Here is a 22209-nt window from a genome sequence, read left to right on the forward strand (position 1 = left end):
AATAATCATAAAGACATCAAAACTATAAAATAGCATTAGTTTAAGTATGCACTGACCAAAAAAGCATTAAACAAAAGAGTATTTGTTGTGGGGGGCAACAATGCAGATTGGAACTTAGAAGGTTGCTGGTTCAAATCCCTGGGTTGGTAGAGTGATCACACCATTGGGCCCTAGAGCAAGGCCCTTAACCCCAGTTGCTCCAGGGACTGACCCAACTCATTGCATTCATTGGCTGCTTTTCCATCACTCACTGATCGAACTCCTCCAAAACCAGTTTTACACCGTAATCTTTGCTCTCTCTGCCCAAACTGCCTCTTTTCCTTGGGCTCTTTTACTCTGCCATCTCTGTGTAAGAAGGATTTCTTCTCTTTTGATGCTGTTAGAGCCTGTGATATACTCTGCTCTGTGCTTGCCTCATGTTTTGACACCTTCTGTTCATTCTACTCCAGACCAGTATAAACGGACTACTGTCCTTGTCCTAGTATACATGCACGGGAGGGGAATCGATTTATTGACTGAGGTATGAGCACATGCAGCGCTCATGCAAAAGCAGCGGAGGTAAACTTTTCAAACATATACACTGCCCTGCCAAAAAGGTCACCATTTGAATTTCCATCCATCCATTATCCAACCTGATTATCCTACTGGGTACAATTAGCCTCAGCATGTTTTTGGACTGTAGGGGGAAACCGGAGTACCCAGAGGAAACCCCACGATGACATGGGAAGAACATGCAAACTCCACACACATGTAACCCAGGTGGAGACTCGAACCCAGGTCCCAGGTGCAGTGCTAATCAATGCACCCCCCCATTTGAATTTAAATCAGCAAATACTTAACAGTCAATGACTGGATCATTATCACAGCTCTGCAAGGTCATACAGCAATTAAATGAAATCAGCTGAGTACCTGAATCTACTAGGTGTCCAGAGTACTGCTTCATCAGCTTGGGGAAACAGCGCCATGACAGATGTGCGCCATAACATAGCTAAAGGCACTCCAACTAAAAATTCAAATGGTGACTTTTTTTTTGGCTGGGCAGTTTATTATATAATCTTGAAAATCAATAGTTATTAAAATGGCAAAACATGTTAGGTTTTTCTCCTATGACAGAGTAAAAATGTGTTTGGGAGACTTAAACTCCCCGCACTGTATTATTTGTACCAAATTGAAGGTAAGAAAAAGCCTGATCTAAATGTAGCTGATTAGCGATCATACGATGTTGGTGTTAATATGGCACGTCTTCCAGTAGCAACTACAGTCATTTTTTTAATTCAGTTTTTTTTCCACCATATTATTTATTTTTTGGTTGACAAGTTAAACTAACATGTCCAATACAAATATTTATGGCAACTGAATCAATAAGTAGTTAAGTACTTTTTCAAATTCAGTACAAAATACCCAACCTCGTGTTGTGATGTCATTTGGTGCCGGTACCAGTTTTTACGGCAGTGACAGCCAACACCAAAAGTACGGTACCTGGTGTAGTGGAAAGTGGTGAATTGGATGGCTTTACGATGCTGTACATTTCGTATGTGCTGTGTGGCCTCTGCTACGCTCTGCTACGCTCCAGGCTTCTTCTGTGTACCGACTTATTCTGTCACTTGCAGGTCAAAGCCCAGGGGGGAAGCTGCTCAGTATGCTCATAGCGTCTAGGCCAGTTTGAGTCCGATTGAACGTATACATGCAGGAATAAATCGACTCCCAATCGCATTATCTGGGTGTCTTAGCTTGACTTCAAGAAATTTGATTTAGTTTGATTTTCTCCTCCAATAAAGAAGAGCTTGGGGGTCACATGGTTGTTGGGCGGCTCCCAATATCTTTGTAAGAGTATGAAGGTGCTTTTTCATGCCATGAGAGCGGCAATGTCCTGTGCTGTGCTGTGCCAGTGCAGGCTGCCCAACCTGGTCTGACCTGACCTACGCTTGATGGTATTAAGGTATTATGGCATATCTTGGTATTTTGAAATCTTACTGACAAAAATGATGACGAAATTTACATCACTCAACTTGTGCAGGGACTGTAAGTAAAGTATGAATATGCCTTTAGGGTCTTTCATATTCTCTGTGGGAGCGTCAGGCTATTGTGTATTCTCTGTGAGAGCGTTAGGGTATTTTATACTCTCTGTGAAAGTTTGGTCCCTTCATCAATTTTTAAAGATATAAAATAATGAGACTGGCCTGTTTCATAGAGACTTTGGTCTTACCCAGATTATTGTAATCTTGTAAGAGTGTGGACACTCCACCCACCTGTTAAAATAAATTCCAGTATTTCAAGCTTTTTGAGTAAATTTAATGCAGATTTATCCAGCTTGAATAAATCAGATTGTATCACGCAAAGGGGTTCAATAAATTTAATTAAAAAACACATTCAGAAACTGACACATTCTGGTTGCTAAATTTTTTTTAAGTTAAAGTTTAAACTACAAATGAAAGGTACACTTCATATTGAAAATTGAAGTATTATTATTTAATAATGATGATGATGATGATGATGATGATGATGAGAAATGCACATCTTTCTACTATGTTCATCTTGAAAACTCACAGGTGGGTGATGTTTCAGCCTCATCTGTTTACACATTGTTTCATTGTACAAAGAGGTTTTGGTTAGTCCTTCGATGGTGATATAGTCAGTAGTCATTGTGCTTCTGCAATGAAACAGTAAATTCAGCCATTTTATATGCAGCCTGGTTCTTCAGTGCAATTGAAGCGCAGATCAGACCCATTGTATGGACCAGGCTGTTTATGTTGCAGATGTAAGCTTGCAAGGGTTCCTTATCCTGGACACAGTCATCTCTGAAGGCTTCACTGTGGTCATCAGTACACACTCCATGATTCCAAGACAACAAGATCAAGTCTGCACTTGTGTTTACTTTATTGGATTGAAAGTTTTGTACTAATAGAGATTTGTACTATAAAGACAGCAGTCAATCAGTTTATGAATCACATCAGTCAAAAAAAAACTTCTTTTTGATTATTGGACAGTAGACATCTTCATCTGCACCTAAATTTGCAAAACAGAGAATAAATCTGCATAAACCATCATATCTACTACTATAAAATGTACAGTATAAACCAATGAAACCCAACACCACCTGACTTATGATGGGTTGTGACCCAGTACACTGATGACATACTGAGCACTCCTTACCCTCCAGTTCCTCGACAGATCAGTCAAAACGTCCCAGGTAACCATACCCTGAAGCCCAAAACATAAAGAGTGTGTGCTATGATTCTTTGCCAAGATATTAGTTATTTAAAGTTATTTAATGCTTTAATGATGAGTTTCTGAAAAGGAAGACTAGTATACTAAAGTATATTACCAGTACCGGAGGATGTATTGCTTGAGCTAACTCAGTATAGTATAGTAAAAGTATACTGTGTATATTACCTGACCTAACACAGTACAGTATAATAATTGAATTCTGTGTGTAATACGTTTCCTTACACAGAATAGTATAGTAATAGTATACTGTGTGTTTTATCTGAGCTAATCCAGTAAACTATAATAATAGAATACTGTGTGTATTACAGTTATTTCAGTATTATTAGTATAATGTGTGTAGTTCCTGAGCTAACGCAGTAAAGTGTAGGAGTAGTATATTCTGTATATTATCTGAGCTAATGCAGTATTGTATAGTAATAGTATAATGTGTGTTTTACCTGAGTACTAACGCAGTACAGTATAGGAGTAGTATACTGTGTGTACTACCTGAGCTAATGCAGTATTGCGTTGTAATAGAATGCTGTGTGTATTACCTGAAGTAACACAATATTGTGTAGTAACAGTATAATGTGTATAGTACCTTCTTTGTAGCAGTACTGCCATTGATGATCCTGGTCATAGTTGCCTGTAGATGAGCACCATGGTGGGCCCACTTCCCATGTTCTGATGCAGTAATCATACAATTTACCCTGGTATAGAAAGGGGAAAACACAGCTGGCCACTGCCCAGCCACAGAGGGCATTACCTTAATTACTTCATATAAACCCTGGGAGAGGTGTAAATGCAGAGGAAAACAGGTGGAGAGAGATGTTAGAGGTCAACTTACCAGGGGCCTGCCAGGCCTCATCTGCAGTAAATGAAAATCACTGGACGTTAATGATAAAATAGTGTCACTGTGTTCATTTTGCAGCTCAACATGTTCATGTTATTAAAGTTTAAGTGTGCAGAGCTTCTTTTTAAGTCTTTGTGCTGACCCTGTTTTGTGTTAAGCATGTCTGTTTGTTGACTAATAGGATCTGCAGAAAGATTGGCTTTGTGTCAGTGTTTTGCTGCTCCCTCTTGTGGTCATTGCAGACATGGCACTTTGACATCCATTAATTGAAACCGCGATCAAACTGTAGCGGAAAAGGAGACCTCTGTTTCCTGATTAGCCTGCATATAATTAAAGTGAACTGTACTGTTTATAATGTGCTTTAATATAAAACGAGCGGTATATAAACCATATAGGCTACATAAAAAGACAGCATGACGGCTTACTCACCAAGTGGTTCGTCTTGGGGAGGGACTAAAGCAGAATAAAGATAATGTTAATGATGTTAATAATAACATAAGCATCATCATATGTTAAGGGTGGCACAGCGAGTAGCCCCCCCCCCTTGTTTGGAGGTTAGAATCCCTTCCATACTGTGTCTGGAGATCATGGAAACTTCACATATGCAGAGGAGGTAGGATTCAAACCCCCACCCTAATGGTGCTAATGGTGAGCCAGTAAGGCCCCCCACCCCACATCCTGCCTCTCTGCAGATTGCTGACTGACCAGCCTGCTCCCCCAGCACTGATTTTGGGAGATGCTGTACTCCTCTTAGCAGCTAGTTTTACAATCTGTAATGAAACAAAACTAATATAGTCCAACATAATATAATACAAATTGTTGATATCATTTAACAATTTTTTGCTTTTAAGGTGAAAAAAATACTCCCGTAAAATCCTTAAATGAATAGATCTATCTTTTCTGAAAGCTGTGTTACTGAATACTAACAGCGATACCTCTGATCATTTTTTCCTAATGCTGACGTACCGGTGAAGCTCGCGCTGAGGGCAGCGAGGATGAGGAGGATCACGGCCACTTTCAGCATGCTGGCGTCTTGCCTCAGAACTCGCATCTGACTGCATCTGTACCGGGGAGCTTTTATATGCACGGCGTGACCACAGCGTCCGCTGGGTCCTGCTAACTGCGGAGCATGTAGGTGTATCCCGGACATACCCACATCACACGGTGGGTCACCAGCTTGGAACATTTCCCAGGCCTGAGCTGCAGCCATTAGCCAATACGACATCACATCCCCTATGGAAATAATAGCTTGTACCACCCAGAAAATAGAGGGTGACAATATTGTCCGACTGCCAGACCTGTCAGGTGAAACAATGGAGTCTGGTTTTAAGTGGGACTTAAAGAGCTACAGCACAATGACACAGTGTTTGATAGACTCTGATGTTTCCCCAGGTGCAGAATTATCAGTTAATGTCATGTGATGCTGATAGTCTAATGGGTCTTACATAACGTGCTTAATGCCACGGACTGGACCAGTGCCACATCCTCACCCTTTAGGAAAATGTCAGTTAGGTACCAGTGCTGTGAGACTGAGCTTCCAGTGAGTGACTCGGAAACAGTGCAAGATATTTATGGGAGCAAGAGCTATACAGAGACTATTTGGTACCTAAGATGTGAAAAGACATTTATATAAATAACACTAAGAGAATCTAGTAGGAACTGAACTGAAGTAGGAAATACAAGAAGAGAGAATCCAGAAGTGCAACCATTTCAATGGAAGAGCAGCGAAGAACTGAGGTGTTCCTGGACCAGAGGGGTCTTAAGATGTTTCTTGAAAGTCATGAGGGTCATGAAAAATGTTTTCATGTGGTGAAGGAATTTCCTGCTGAGCATAGAGGGTCCAGATAAGATCCAAAGTGGGTAGCTGCCCTTCCATCAACAGCTCTGAGATCCAGGAACAAAGATCTGAATTTGATGTGAGCACCTTCAGTATAGATGGCCAGTAGAGAGACATGAGGAGGGGTGTGACATTTTTGGCAGGTTGAATAGCAGAAATGCGTCTACATTCTGAATCATCTGCAGGGGTTTCACAGCACAGGCTGACAGGCCTGTCAGTACTATATTCCAAGGAATATTACTGTAATAAAGGACACCACACTACTGCACAGTGATACAGTAATACATCGATACATAGGCAATGCGAATGCAGGTATCTGCAAACTGCACACACACACACACACACACACACACACACACACACACACAGGTTTGTAATTATGTCTCTGTGGGGACTCTCCATTCATTCCTATGGGGAAAACTCTAATCACGACATGACAACCCCTATGCCCAGCCCTAACCTTAATCATAAGCAAGCAAACAAAATCAACCAAACCAAACAAAAGATCTTTGTCGGGACCTGAAAAATGGTCCCCACAATGTACAATAATATAAACCTTAAGGAATCATTGTATTGTTAGCCTTTCCTTTGTTTATCCATCCATCCATCCAACTATTTTCTGCCACTCAGCTGGGTCTGGGTCACAGGGGTAACAGTCAGAACTGGGATATCCAGACCTCCCTCTCCCCAGCCACCTCCTCCAGCTCCTCCAGGTTCTCCAATGAGATACCAAGGAGTTCCCAGACCAAATGAGAATTTCACCAGAGAGGCATCGAGAAGATATCCTAGACTGATACCTGAACCACCTCAGCTGGCTCCTTTTGATGAGGAGGAGCAATGGCTCTACTTTGAGCTCATCCCAGATATGAAGGAAGCTCATATCTGCCGCTTGCATCCATGTTATCATTCCTTTGGTCACTACCCAGAGCTCATGGGCAGCTTCCCCTTTTGGCTCAGCTCTCTCTTTACAATGGCAGATTGGTACATTGTCCCTATCTGTCCCCCCTCCGTTATGGAGGGGGCAATCCACCCTTTTTCAGATGAGAACCATGACCTCTGATTTGGGGGTGCTGATCTTCATCCCAGCCGCTTCACACTTGGTTGCAAACCACCCCAATGCATGCTGCAGGTCCCAGCCCGATGAAACCAACAGGACCACAATATCTGCAAAAAGCAAAGATGTGATCCTGAAGTCACCGAACCAGACACCCTCCACCCCTTGTCTGCGCCTTGATATTCTGTCCATAAAAGTTGTGAATAAGGGTCTTTTGAATCACCCTTAGTCTGGCCCCTCATCTAGGACAACTTGGCATTACAGGGGTAATGGCCTCCAATGACATAGCTTACCGGAGCATTGGGATACACTTACCCCTCCACCGTAGTAAAGTGGTGATTCATGAAGGGATTCCTCTGTTTACTCCTGTATATTTAGCCTTTCCTGTGTTTATTACTTTGAATTTTGCCTGCTCTATGTTCATCCCTGTGTATTTAGCCCTTCTTTTGTTCCTTACTTTATATTTAGCCTTCTCTGTGTTTCTTCTGGGGCGTCATGGTGGTGCAGTGGTTAGCACTGTTGCCTCACACCTCTGGGACTAGGGTTTGAGTCTCCACCTGGGTTCTGTGTGTGGAGTTTACATGTCCTCCCCATGTCATCGTAGGGCTTCCTCCAGGTACTCTGGTTTCCCCCTCACAGTCCAAAGAGATGCTGAGGCTAATTGGGGTTACTAAAATTGCCCATAGGTGTGCGTGTGCTCTGTGATGGGCTGGCCCCCCATCCTGGGTTATTCTCCACCTCGTGCCCATGGCTTCTGGGATAGACTCCCCACAACCCAGTAGGAAAATGGATGGATATTTATATATATTTATATTTAGCCTGCTCTGTGCTCCTTCTTTTGTTCCTTACTTTATATTTAGCCTGCTCTGTGCTCCTTCTTTTGTTCCTTACTTTATATTTAGCCTGCTCTGTGCTCCTTCTTTTGTTCCTTACTTTATATTTAGCCTGCTCTGTGCTCCTTCTTTTGTTCCTTACTTTATATTTAGCCTGCTCTGTGCTCCTTCTTTTGTTCCTTACTTTACATTTAGCCTGCTCTGTGCTCCTTCTTTTGTTCCTTACTTTATATTTAGCCTGCTCTGTGCTCCTTCTTTTGTTCCTTACTTTATATTTAGCCTGCTCTGTGCTCCTTCTTTTGTTCCTTACTTTATATTTAGCCTGCTCTGTGCTCCTTCTTTTGTTCCTTACTTTATATTTAGCCTGCTCTGTGCTCCTTCTTTTGTTCCTTACTTTATATTTAGCCTGCTCTGTGTTCCTTCTTTTGTTCCTTACTTTATATTTAGCCTGCTCTGTGTTCCTTCTTTTGTTCCTTACTTTAAATTTAGCCTGCTCTGTGCTCCTTCTTTTGTTCCTTACTTTAAATTTAGCCTGCTCTGTGCTCCTTCTTTTGTTCCTTACTTTATATTTAGCCTGCTCTGTGCTCCTTCTTTTGTTCCTTACTTTATATTTAGCCTGCTCTGTGCTCCTTCTTTTGTTCCTTACTTTACATTTAGCCTGCTCTGTGCTCCTTCTTTTGTTCCTTACTTTATATTTAGCCTGCTCTGTGCTCCTTCTTTTGTTCCTTACTTTATATTTAGCCTGCTCTGTGCTCCTTCTTTTGTTCCTTACTTTATATTTAGCCTGCTCTGTGCTCCTTCTTTTGTTCCTTACTTTACATTTAGCCTGCTCTGTGCTCCTTCTTTTGTTCCTTACTTTATATTTAGCCTGCTCTGTGCTCCTTCTTTTGTTCCTTACTTTATATTTAGCCTGCTCTGTGCTCCTTCTTTTGTTCCTTACTTTATATTTAGCCTGCTCTGTGCTCCTTCTTTTGATCCTTACTTTATATTTAGCCTGCTCTGTGCTCCTTCTTTTGTTCCTTACTTTATATTTAGCCTGCTCTGTGTTCCTTCTTTTGTTCCTTACTTTATATTTAGCCTGCTCTGTGTTCCTTCTTTTGTTCCTTACTTTATATTTAGCCTGCTCTGTGTTCCTTCTTTTGTTCCTTACTTTAAATTTAGCCTGCTCTGTGCTCCTTCTTTTGTTCCTTACTTTAAATTTAGCCTGCTCTGTGCTCCTTCTTTTGTTCCTTACTTTATATTTAGCCTGCTCTGTGCTCCTTCTTTTGTTCCTTACTTTATATTTAGCCTGCTCTGTGCTCCTTCTTTTGTTCCTTACTCTATATTTAGCCTGCTCTGTGCTCCTTCTTTTGTTCCTTACTTTATATTTAGCCTGCTCTGTGCTCCTTCTTTTGTTCCTTACTTTATATTTAGCCTGCTCTGTGCTCCTTCTTTTGATCCTTACTTTATATTTAGCCTGCTCTGTGCTCCTTCTTTTGTTCCTTACTTTATATTTAGCCTGCTCTGTGCTCCTTCTTTTGTTCCTTACTTTACATTTAGCCTGCTCTGTGCTCCTTCTTTTGTTCCTTACTTTATATTTAGCCTGCTCTGTGCTCCTTCTTTTGTTCCTTACTTTATATTTAGCCTGCTCTGTGCTCCTTCTTTTGTTCCTTACTTTATATTTAGCCTGCTCTGTGCTCCTTCTTTTGTTCCTTACTTTATATTTAGCCTGCTCTGTGCTCCTTCTTTTGTTCCTTACTTTATATTTAGCCTGCTCTGTGCTCCTTCTTTTGTTCCTTACTTTATATTTAGCCTGCTCTGTGCTCCTTCTTTTGTTCCTTACTTTATATTTAGCCTGCTCTGTGCTCCTTCTTTTGTTCCTTACTTTATATTTAGCCTGCTCTGTCTTCGCTGTCTTTCACATGTACATTAGCGTGTGGCTGATTTCGTGTTTCTTCCTGGTGAACTTTTATACTCAATTCCAGGGTGTGTTCAGAACATCAGAACACAAACACTCCCCTCTTGTTCAAATTAAGGCGTTGCTGCTCCGGATGTTTCTACATGAGGTGTGACTCTGCAAACTGGAGCAAAGAGCCAGGACATGGTTGCCCCGAGAGACTGGTGCTGGTAAACAACTACAGTACGCAGACAGGCTCAAAAGGTTTACTTGCTGTCCGACTAAACTTTAGGAAGCTACGATTTTTAAAAAATTGTTATGTGATTGTTGGTGCCAAAAATGGTGATTCCAATAAAGGGTGAAAGAGTGATCTCACTGCAGGGGGGGGGTAGAATTTGCCAACCTGTGGAGGGAATGTTCTATGCAAATTTCTGTGAGTTTTGTGTGGTAGGCTGTCGTCAAAAGAGGCAGTCAGTAAAATTTGCTGGGGGGGGCAGTAATATTAAAAGTCGGCCCCCCTGCTGTGATGGGTCGATGCCCCTCTACCTCCTCCACCCTCTAGGTGTTTCCTGGGACTTTTACACACTGTGATGCTCAAACTTTATAGAGAATGGAGTGATGAACATCCAGTCTTGGGCAGATGCAAAGGCACCTTGTAAACAGCAGAGGTCAGAGGAGAAAGGCCAGCTCATTAAAGCTAACAGGAAGACCACAAGTGCAAGAATCACAGCTCAGTGCAACAGTGGTGTGCAGAAAGGCTTCGCTGAACACACAGCTCGGCACTGGCCACTGAATGAAGAAATAATGTTGAATAAAAGTGTATTTGAACACCACATCTGACTGTTTTCAGCTTCCTGAACTGGAAAGAGCTGGGATTTGTGTGACCATACACAGAGCAAAGCAAACCTCCATGGAAGTCATTGAAGTGAGCCTGTTTATCGTAACTATTGTGGAATCCAGTGCCTGTTTTAATATCTCTTTATTCAGTTATGATCAAACAAGCAGCCAGGAGACATTTGTGATCAAAGGTTATGGAAATGGGAAATGTAAACAACTCATTCAAGTATAGGTCACTGAGTAACAGAGCATACCTTTAAAAACCGCACATAAACAATCAGAAAATCTATAAAACGTTACTAGACCAGGTTTCCTGTAGAAGTTGTAGGTTTGGTAGAATTACATCTACATCTGCTAACTTTTCAAATGAATTCTACATTTTAATTCCAATATTGAATTATTAGCAGCTTAAATGTTTTATTATAAAATGGAGTCTGTGTGTGTATAAAATGTCATTTACATGGCACTTTTATTTTTTTTTTTAAAAAATGACTTTGTGGCCAGCAGAGTGACACTCCATGTGAAAAACACTCTTCATGATGGTATCTTCACCTACATGTGAAAAACAGAGGAAAGGGTTAAAGGTCAGAAATCCAACAGAATACAAGACACCCCAAGGCTTATGCAGTCAACATCCAGCACAGAAATGAAAACGGATGCAAAAACCTCTATAAACCGTAAGCCAGTGAGGTTTGATGGTCAAAACAAGTACAATGAGTCTCAATCCAACAGTCTACCTGAATGAGTCCTTACCAGGGTTCAGCTGAGTCATGGTGTCATGGAGTTCAACATAAGCCCACCCTGAAATGGAAGGCAAGGTAGCAAACATAATGTACACATCAAGGGGGTCAGAGTGGTGCAGTTTAAGGTTTATATGTTATATGTAGGTATAAGTAACAAGGTACAGTTACGCTATATGTACAAAAGTATTGGGATACCTGGACATTACACCTACTGGAACTTTTATGACATTCCATTCTAAATCCATAGGGACCAATATGGTATATCTACCCTTTACAGCCATAACAGCTACCACTCTTCTGGGGAGGCTTTCCACAAGATTTTGGAGTGTGTCCATGGGAATTTTTGCCCATTCATCCAGAAGAGCATTTGTGAGGTCAGGCACTGACCTGGCATGCAATCTCTGTTCTAATTCATCCCGAAGGTGTTTGATAGGGTTGAGGTCAGGGCTTTGTATGGGCCAGTCAAGTTCTTCCACACCAGACGCACCCAACCATGTCTTTATGGACTTGGCTTCGAGCACTGGTGTACAGTCATGCTGGAACCCAAAAGGGCTGTCCCCAAACTGTTCCCACAAGGTTGGAAGCATAGAATTGTAGAAAATGTCTTGCTATGCCGAAGCATCAAGAGTTCCCTTCATGAGAACGCCTCAAAAAGAACCCCATACAATTATCTGTCCTCCACCAAACTTGAAGGTTGCCACAATGCAGTCAGGCAGGCAATATTTTTCTGCAATATGCCAAACCCTGACTTGTCCATCAGACAGAGAAGCTTGATTTGTCACTGCAGAAAACATATTTTCACTGCTCCAGAGTCCATGCTTTACCACTCCATCCGACACTTGGCATTAGGCTTGGTGGTGTGAGGCTTGCATGTAGCTGCTCGGCAGATGTGGCAATTTCAGGTCCAGAAAGTAAAAATCCAGACCATGATTTACTTTCAACCAACCGATTGAGTATGCTCAACTGGTTGGTTGAAAGTAAATCATGGTCTGGATTTTTACTTTTTGGATCTGAAATTGCCACCTCTGCTGCTAGGCCAAGGAAACCAATTCCATGAAGCTCCTGCTGTTTTTGTGCTGAGGTTAATGTCAGAGGAAGTTTGGCAGTTACTGAGTCAACAGAACGTTGGCGACTTTACAGGATCTGCCACTTCATTGATGAGTTTCTGTTTTTTCTAAACACCTCCACTTTGCAATAATACCACTTACAGTTTACCGTGGAATATCTTGCAGGTAAGACATTTCACAAACTGACTTAGTGCAAAGGTGACGTTCTATGACAGTGCCATGCATGAATCCACTGAGCCCTTCAGAAAGACCCATTGTTTCACAATTGTTTGTAAACCTGATTGTATGGCTGGGTGCCAGATTTTATACACGTGTGGTAATGGGTTTAGAATGAAACACCTGAATTCAATGACTAAGAGGAGTGTCCCAATACTTTGGGCAATATGGTGTATATTCTGTGGGTAGAGGAAATGCCATGTACCTTATAGCTGTATAAGGTGCAAAACAGCGCATGAAATCATTTCAATAATATCATATAAGTCTGCTTCCGCAGTGCAGTGCTCATGTCCATGTTTATGGATGTACATTCTGTGGTGCCTGTCTTGGTGTAAAAGACTATGAGTGGAACTGGAAGTTTTTTTTTGTTTGTTTTTTTTTTTTTTTTTACCTGAACTTGCATTGCTACCACTTGATTTTGGAGTGGAGATTCCCTGATGGGACTATGTGTCACCTGAGCTGGGACTGTACGTCACCTGAGAGGTAGGGAAGCTGGAGCGGTAACGTGGCACTATGGACCATCCCCAGAACCACCGTTGGTTTCCTCCCCACCCTTGACTATGGTGAAGATAAGCTGGTGGTTGTCATCCTCGACGCCTGTTGATCAGTCAGGAGTGAAACAGAAATTCCAGAATGATTATCTGCAACATCTATATGACAGATTTTGTAAAATACAACTGCATCAATTGATAGAATGTACTTAGTCAGCTTAGGCGTACAAAACGGACATTAAAGGATGAGCTGTGAGTGTGTGGTTTTCTCCACCAGATGGTACAATATTTCGTGAGGAATTCATTCTAATGATTGGAGAAACTCTGCACAGATGTTTACATAACAGTTATGAACTCACAGTCTTCTGAATTCCTACTGAGAGGGTCTAAAAGAGAAAAAGACAAAGATAAGGTGAAGTGGGAACCTCAAAGCAGATTTATACGTGTGTAAGGTGACACAGCTCTTCACAAGAGTCCGTCATATACTCACAGACGGTGTCACTGTCCACTGGCCTGCCTGTAAATGGAGATGCACATCAGAAAAAAACCCACAAATCCTTTGTTTGTGAAGATGTAAACCACAGTGTCCACTCTAATATGCATGTTCAGAAACAGAGCAAATCCCGAGCACCTGCTCATACGGAACAACTTGCGTCGATGTTCCTCCGCAGCCTCAAAACACCATTCCATATTCCTGTCTGCATTCCTCCTCTACCTCGGGACACTATCTGCCTTCCTCTTCTGCATCAGGATGCCATTCTGTGTAACTCTCTGCCTTTCTTCTCTGCCTCGGGACACCATTCTGTGTTACTGTCTGCCTTCCTCCTCTGCGTCGGGACACCATTCTGTGTTACTGTCTGCCTTCCTCCTCTGCCTCGGGACACCATTCTGTGTTACTGTCTGCCTTTCTCCTCTGCCTCGGGACACCATTCTGTGTTACTGTCTACCTTCCTCCTCTGCGTCGGGACACCATTCTGTGTTACTGTCTGCCTTCCTCCTCTGCCTCGGGACACCATTCTGTGTTACTGTCTGCCTTTCTCCTCTGCCTCGGGACACCATTCTGTGTTACTGTCTGCCTTCCTCCTCTGCCTCGGGACACCATTCTGTGTTACTGTCTGCCTTCCTCCTCTGCCTCAGGACACCATTCTGTGTGATTTACTGTTCAGTTTCTGCTTCAGTGTTCTCATCATTATTGCCTAATGCTGTTGCATGCTATTCTTTGCTCTTCCTTATTTTTTGAGCATTCCATTATATTGTGTACGTATGACAATGAACTTGAACCTTGAGTCGCTCAGAATTTTAGCTTCGTTAAACTCACCAGCTTGAGACTCCCAAGAAAGGTCTAGAATAAATCAGAAGCAAAACATCATTAACTCAGATATGCAGAAGTGAGTTTGAAAAACAAACAGCTTTCTGTTAATTACAAGCTGAAACCTCTTGAGATATTTCTCTATCTCACAAGTCATCCATCCATCCATCCATCCATTCAGACTCCTCCCATGCACAGAGACAGGGGCACAAAAGGAACCCACAGTCATGTTCTTCCCACCCCCTGAGCCATTGCCTGAGGGCAACACATCTAAATAAACAGAATAGACAGATAAACAGTGAGGGGAATTAGCAGTGTGCTGGATTAGCAGCGTGATTAGCAGATAGCACTGTAGCTCACAGGACAAATGACAAAACTCTACACTGAATCATAATTTACGTAAAATTCTCTTCTGTGTTACTGCCTGCCTTCCTCCTCAGCCTCAGGACAACATTCTGTGTGATTTACTGTTTAGTTTCTGCTTCACTGTTCTTATTATTATTGCCTGATGCTGTTGCATGCTATTCTCTGTTCTTCCTTAATTTTTGAGCATTCCATTGTATTGTGTACATATGACAATTAACTTGAACCTTGAGTCGCTCAGAATTTTAGTTTGGTTAAACTCACCAGCTTGAGAGTCCCAAGATAGATCTAGAATAAATCAGAAGCAAAACATGATTTACTCAGTTATGCAGAAGAGAGCTTGAAAAGCAGACAATTTTCTGTTACGAGCAAGATGCAACTGGTTGAGGTCTTTCTCTACCTCACAAGTCATGCATCCATCCATCCACCCACCCATCTATCCATCCATACATCTATCCATTCAGATTCCACCCATGCACAAACACAGTGGCAGAAATCGAACCCACAATCATGGTCCTCCCAGCCACTGAGACACTGCATTAGCTGCATAATGGATTACCAGCAGGATGGATTAGCACTGTGCTGGATTAGTAGTGTGATTAGCAGCTAGCACTGTAGCTCACAGGACAAGTGACAAAACCCTGTACTGAATCAGCATTTATGCAGAATGCTTTCTGTGTTACTGTCTGCCTTCCTCCTCTGCCTTGAGACTCCTTTCTGTGTTACTGTCTGCCTTCCTTCTCTGCCTCTGGTCACCATTCTGTGTTACTGTCTGCCTTCCTCCTCTGCCTCGGGACACCATTCTGTGTTACTGTCTGCCTTCCTCCTCTGCCTCGGGACACCATTCTGTGTTACTGTCTGCCTTCCTCCTCTGGCTCGGGACACCATTCTGTGTTACTGTCTGCCTTCCTCCTCTGCCTCGGGACACCATTCCGTGTCATTCCCTGTTCAGTTTCTGCTTCAGTGTTCTCATCATTATTGCCTGATGCTGTTGCATGCTATTCTTTGCTCTTCCTTATTTTTTGAGCATTCCATTGTATTGTGTACGTATGACAATGAACTTGAACCTTGAGTCGCTCAGAATTTTAGTTTGGTTAAACTCACCAGCTTGAGAGTCCCAAGATAGATCTAGAATAAATCAGAAGCAAAACATCATTAGCTCAGAGATGCAGAAGAGAGTTTGAAAAACAGACAATTTTCTGTTCAGAGCAAGACGAAAACCTGTTGAAATGTTTCTCTACTTCACCAGCCATCCATCCACCCATCCATCCATTCAGACTCCTCCCATGCACATAGACAGGGGCAGTAATCGAACCCACAACCATTGTGTTCTCACCCCCTGAACCATTGCCTGGGGGCAACCTATCTAAATAAACAGAATAAATAGATAAACAGTGAGAAGAGTTAGCAGTGTGATGGATAAGAGGTGAGAGGGATTAGTAAACAGAACCTCAACTCAACTCAGAGGAGAAGCAAGTACTTCACTGTTCTCATTATAATTGCCTGATATTGTTGTGTGCTTTTCCTTGCTCTGTGTTAATTTGTGAGTATTTAATTGTATTTTGTGCATATGATAATAAACTTGAACCTTGAATCACTCAGAATTTTAGCCCAGTTAAACTCACCAGTTTGAGAATCCCAAGAATGATCTAGAATAAGTCAAAAGCAAAACATCATTAAGTCAAAGATGCAGAAGAGAGTTTGAAAAACATGCAATTTTCTGTTAAGAGCAAGATGCAACCTGTTGAGGACTTTCTCTGCCTCACAAATCATCCATCCATCCATCCATTCAGACTCCACCCATGCACAGAGACAGTGACAAAAATCGAACCCAGAACCATGGTCTTCCCACCCCCTGAGCCATTGCCTATCTACATAAACAGAATACATAGATAAACAGTGAGAAGAATTAGCAGCACGATGGATCAGAGGTGAGATGGATTAGCAGATAGAACTGCAACTCAGTGTGCTGTTCCTTGCTCTATCTTAATTTGTGAGCATTTCATTGTATTGTGTGCATAGGACAATAAACTTGAACCTTGAATCACTCAGAATTTTAGCCCAGTTAAACTCACCAGTTTGAGAATCCCAAGAATGATCTAGAATAAGTCAAAAGCAAAACATCATTAAGTCAAAGATGCAGAAGAGAGTTTGAAAAACATGCAATTTTATGTTAAGAGCAAGATGATAACCTCTTGAGGTCTTTCTCTGCCTCACAAATCATCCATCCATCCATCCATTTAGACTTCACCCATGCACATAGACAGGGAAAGAAATGAAACCCACAATTATGGTCTTCCGACCCACAGAACCATTGCCCGGGGGCATCCAGTGTAAATTAATAGAATAGACAGATAAATTAGCATCTTAAAGGATTAGCAGCATGATGGATTAGCAGTGTGATTTGCAGCTAACTCTGTAGCTCACAGGACCCTGTACTGAATCAGCATGTATGCAAAATGCATTCTTTGTTATTATCTACCTTCCTCCTCTGCCTCGGGACACCATTCTGTGTTACTGTCTGCCTTCCTCCTCTGCCTCGGGACACCATTCTGTGTTACTGTCTGCCTTCCTCCTCTGCCTCGGGACACCATTCTGTGTTACTGTCTGCCTTCCTCCTCTGCCTCGGGAGACCATTCTGTGTTACTGTCTGCCTTTCTCCTCTGCCTTGGGACACCATTCTGTGTTACCGTCTGCCTTCCTCCTCTGCCTCGGGACACCATTCTGTGTTACTGTCTGCCTTCATCCTCTGCCTCGGGACACTATTCTGTGTTACTGTCTGCCTTCCTCCTCTGCTTCGGGACACCATTCTGTGTTACTGTCTGCCTTCCTCCTCAGCCTCGGGACACCATTCTGTGTTAATGTCTGCCTTTCTCCTCTGCCTCGAGACACCATTCTGTGTTACTGTCTGCCTTCCTCCTCTGCCTCGGGACACCATTCTGTGTTACTGTCTGCCTTCCTTTTCACCCTCGGGACACCATTCTGTGTTACTGTCTGCCTTCCGCCTCTGCCTAGGGACACCATTCCGTGTGATTTACAGTTCAGTTTCTGCTTCAGTGTTCTCATCATTATTGCCTGATGGTGTTGCATGCTATTCTTTGCTCTTTCTTAATTTGTGAGCATTTCATTGTATTTTGTGCATATGAAAATAAACTTGAACCTTGAATCACTCATAATTTTAGCCAAGTTAAACTCACCAGTTTGAGAATCCCAAGAATGATCTAGAATAAGTCAAAAGCAAAACATCATTAAGTCAAAGATGCAGAAGAGAGTTTGAAAAACATGCAATTTTATGTTAAGAGCAAGATGATAACCTCTTGAGGTCTTTCTCTGCCTCACAAATCATCCATCCATCCATTTAGACTTCACCCATGCACATAGACAGGGAAAGAAATGAAACCCACAATTATGGTCTTCCGACCCACAGAACCATTCCCCGGGGGCATCCAGTGTAAATTAATAGAATAGACAGATAAATTAGCAGCTTAAAGGATTAGCAGCATGATGGATTAGCAGTGTGATTTGCAGCTAGCTCAGTAGCTCACAGGACCCTGTACTGAATCAGCATGTATGCAAAATGCTTTCTTTGTTATTACCTACCTTCCTCCTCTGCCTCGGGACACCATTCTGTGTTACTGTCTGCCTTCCTCCTCTGCCTCGGGACACCATTCTGTGTTACTGTCTGCCTTCCTCCTCTGCCTCGGGACACCATTCTGTGTTACTGTCTGCCTTCCTCCTCTGCCTCGGGACACCATTCAGTGTTACTGTCTGCCTTCCTCCTCTGCCTCGGGAGACCATTCTGTGTTACTGTCTGCCTTTCTCCTCTGCCTTGGGACACCATTCTGTGTTACTGTCTACCTTTCTCCTCTGCCTCGGGACACCATTCCGTGTTACCGTCTGCCTTCCTCCTCTGCCTCGGGACACCATTCTGTGTTACCGTCTGCCTTCCTCCTCTGCCTCGGGACACCATTCTGTGTTACTGTCTGCCTTCATCCTCTGCCTCGGGACACTATTCTGTGTTACTGTCTGCCTTCCTCCTCTGCTTCGGGACACCATTCTGTGTTACTGTCTGCCTTCCTCCTCAGCCTCGGGACACCATTCTGTGTTAATGTCTGCCTTTCTCCTCTGCCTCGAGACATCATTCTGTGTTACTGTCTGCCTTCCTCCTCTGCCTCGGGACACCATTCTGTGTTACTGTCTGCCTTCCTTTTCACCCTCGGGACACCATTCTGTGTTACTGTCTGCCTTCCGCCTCTGCCTAGGGACACCATTCCGTGTGATTTACAGTTCAGTTTCTGCTTCAGTGTTCTCATCATTATTGCCTGATGGTGTTGCATGCTATTCTTTGCTCTTTCTTAATTTGTGAGCATTTCATTGTATTTTGTGCATATGAAAATAAAGTTGAACCTTGAATCACTCATAATTTTAGCCAAGTTAAACTCACCAGTTTGAGAATCCCAAGAATGATCTAGAATAAGTCAAAAGCAAAACATCATTAAGTCAAAGATGCAGAAGAGAGTTTGAAAAACATGCAATTTTATGTTAAGAGCAAGATGATAACCTCTTGAGGTCTTTCTCTGCCTCACAAATCATCCATCCATCCATTTAGACTTCACCCATGCACATAGACAGGGAAAGAAATGAAACCCACAATTATGGTCTTCTGACCCACAGAACCATTTCCCGGGGGCATCCAGTGTAAATTAATAGAATAGACAGATAAATTAGCAGCTTAAAGGATTAGCAGCATGATGGATTAGCAGTGTGATTTGCAGCTAGCTCTGTAGCTCACAGGACCCTGTACTGAATCAGCATGTATGCAAAATGCTTTCTTTGTTATTATCTACCTTCCTCCTCAGCCTTGGGACACCATTCTGTGTTACTGTCTGCCTTCCTCCTCTGCCTCGGGACACCATTCTGTGTTACTGTCTGCCTTCCTCCTCTGCCTCGAGACACCATTCTGTGTTACTGTCTGCCTTCCTCCTCAGCCTCGGGACACCATTCTGTGTTACTGTCTGCCTTCCTCCTCTGCCTCGGGACACCATTCTGTGTTACTGTCTGCCTTCCTCCTCTGCCTCGGGACACCATTCTGTGTTACTGTCTGCCTTCCTCCTCAGCCTCGGGACATCATTCTGTGTTACTGTCTGCCTTCCTCCTCAGCCTCGGGACAACATTCTGTGTTACTGTCTGCCTTCCTCCTCAGCCTCGGGACACCATTCTGTGTTACTGTCTGCCTTCCTCCTCAGCCTCGGGACACCATTCTGTGTTACTGTCTGCCTTCCTCCTCTGCCTCGAGACACCATTCTGTGTTACTGTCTGCCTTCCTCCTCTGCTTCGGGACACCATTCTGTGTTACTCTCTGCCTTCCTCCTCTGCCTCGGGACACCATTCTGTGTTACTGTCTGCCTTCCTCCTCTGGCTCGGGACACCATTCTGTGTTACTGTCTGCCTTCCTCCTCTGGCTCGGGACACCATTCTGTGTTACTGTCTGCCTTCCTCCTCTGCCTCGGGACACCATTCCGTGTCATTCCCTGTTCAGTTTCTGCTTCAGTGTTCTTATCATTATTGCCTGATGCTGTTGCATGCTATTCTTTGCTCTTCCTTATTTTTTGAGCATTCCATTGTATTGTGTACGTATGACAATGAACTTGAACCTTGAGTCGCTCAGAATTTTAGTTTGGTTAAACTCACCAGCTTGAGAGTCCCAAGATAGATCTAGAATAAATCAGAAGCAAAACATCATTAGCTCAGAGATGCAGAAGAGAGTTTGAAAAACAGACAATTTTCTGTTCAGAGCAAGACGAAAACCTGTTGAAATGTTTCTCTACTTCACCAGCCATCCATCCACCCATCCATCCATTCAGACTCCTCCCATGCACATAGACAGGGGCAGTAATCGAACCCACAACCATTGTGTTCTCACCCCCTGAACCATTGCCTGGGGGCAACCTATCTAAATAAACAGAATAAATAGATAAACAGTGAGAAGAGTTAGCAGTGTGATGGATAAGAGGTGAGAGGGATTAGTAAACAGAACCTCAACTCAACTCAGAGGAGAAGCAAGTACTTCACTGTTCTCATTATAATTGCCTGATATTGTTGTGTGCTGTTCCTTGCTCTGTGTTAATTTGTGAGTATTTAATTGTATTTTGTGCATATGATAATAAACTTGAACCTTGAATCACTCAGAATTTTAGCCCAGTTAAACTGTTAAACTCACCAGTTTGAGAATCCCAAGAATGATCTAGAATAAGTCAAAAGCAAAACATCATTAAGTCAAAGATGCAGAAGAGAGTTTGAAAAACATGCAATTTTATGTTAAGAGCAAGAGGATAACCTCTTGAGGTCTTTCTCTGCCTCACAAATCATCCATCCATCCATCCATCCATTTAGACTTCACCCATGCACATAGACAGGGAAAGAAATGAAACCCACAATTATGGTCTTCCGACCCACAGAACCATTGCCCGGGGGCATCCAGTGTAAATTAATAGAATAGACAGATAAATTAGCAGCTTAAAGGATTAGCAGCATGATGGATTAGCAGTGTGATTTGCAGCTAACTCTGTAGCTCACAGGACCCTGTACTGAATCAGCATGTATGCAAAATGCTTTCTTTGTTATTATCTACCTTCCTCCTCTGCCTCGGGACACCATTCTGTGTTACTGTCTGCCTTCCTCCTCTGCCTCGGGACACCATTCTGTGTTACTGTCTGCCTTCCTCCTCTGCCTTGAGACTCATTTCTGTGTTACTGTCTGCCTTCCTCCTCTGCCTCGGGACACCATTCTGTGTTACTGTCTGCCTTCCTCCTCTACCTCGGGACACCATTCTGTGTACTGTCTGCCTTCCTCCTCTGGCTCGGGACACCATTCTGTGTTACTGTCTGCCTTCCTCCTCTGGCTCGGGACACCATTCTGTGTTACTGTCTGCCTTCCTCCTCTGCCTCGGGACACCATTCCGTGTCATTCCCTGTTCAGTTTCTGCTTCAGTGTTCTCATCATTATTGCCTGATGCTGTTGCATGCTATTCTTTGCTCTTCCTTATTTTTTGAGCATTCCATTGTATTGTGTACGTATGACAATGAACTTGAACCTTGAGTCGCTCAGAATTTTAGTTTGGTTAAACTCACCAGCTTGAGAGTCCCAAGATAGATCTAGAATAAATCAGAAGCAAAACATCATTAGCTCAGAGATGCAGAAGAGAGTTTGAAAAACAGACAATTTTCTGTTCAGAGCAAGACGAAAACCTGTTGAAATGTTTCTCTACTTCACAAGCCATCCATCCACCCATCCATCCATTCAGACTCCTCCCATGCACATAGACAGGGGCAGTAATCGAACCCACAACCATTGTGTTCTCACCCCCTGAGCCATTGCCTGGGGGCAACCTATCTAAATAAACAGAATAAATAGATAAACAGTGAGAAGAGTTAGCAGTGTGATGGATAAGAGGTGAGAGGGATTAGTAAACAGAACCTCAACTCAACTCAGAGGAGAAGCAAGTACTTCACTGTTCTCATTAT

General features: G+C 42.9%; 2 long non-coding RNA genes across 2 annotated transcripts; both read right to left on the reverse strand.

Annotated features, from left to right (window-relative positions):
• Nucleotides 1–10632: 10632 nt before the first annotated feature.
• On the reverse strand, nt 10633–14357 carry LOC111851490 (uncharacterized). Its single transcript, XR_002840024.2, has 6 exons — nt 14333–14357; nt 13505–13531; nt 13374–13400; nt 13000–13120; nt 11251–11298; nt 10633–11049 (listed from the first exon to the last, which is right to left on the reverse strand). It is a non-coding gene; the product is annotated as an uncharacterized lncRNA (long non-coding RNA).
• A 1443-nt stretch (nt 14358–15800) lies between these two features.
• Nucleotides 15801–20882, reverse strand: LOC140592009 (uncharacterized). The gene is made up of 5 exons (XR_011992227.1): nt 20378–20882; nt 19131–19154; nt 16762–16785; nt 16312–16335; nt 15801–15814 (listed from the first exon to the last, which is right to left on the reverse strand). It is a non-coding gene; the product is annotated as an uncharacterized lncRNA (long non-coding RNA).
• Nucleotides 20883–22209: the final 1327 nt, after the last annotated feature.

This window comes from Paramormyrops kingsleyae, chromosome 7 (genome assembly GCF_048594095.1).
Source record: "Paramormyrops kingsleyae isolate MSU_618 chromosome 7, PKINGS_0.4, whole genome shotgun sequence".
Lineage (NCBI taxonomy): Eukaryota > Metazoa > Chordata > Actinopteri > Osteoglossiformes > Mormyridae > Paramormyrops > Paramormyrops kingsleyae.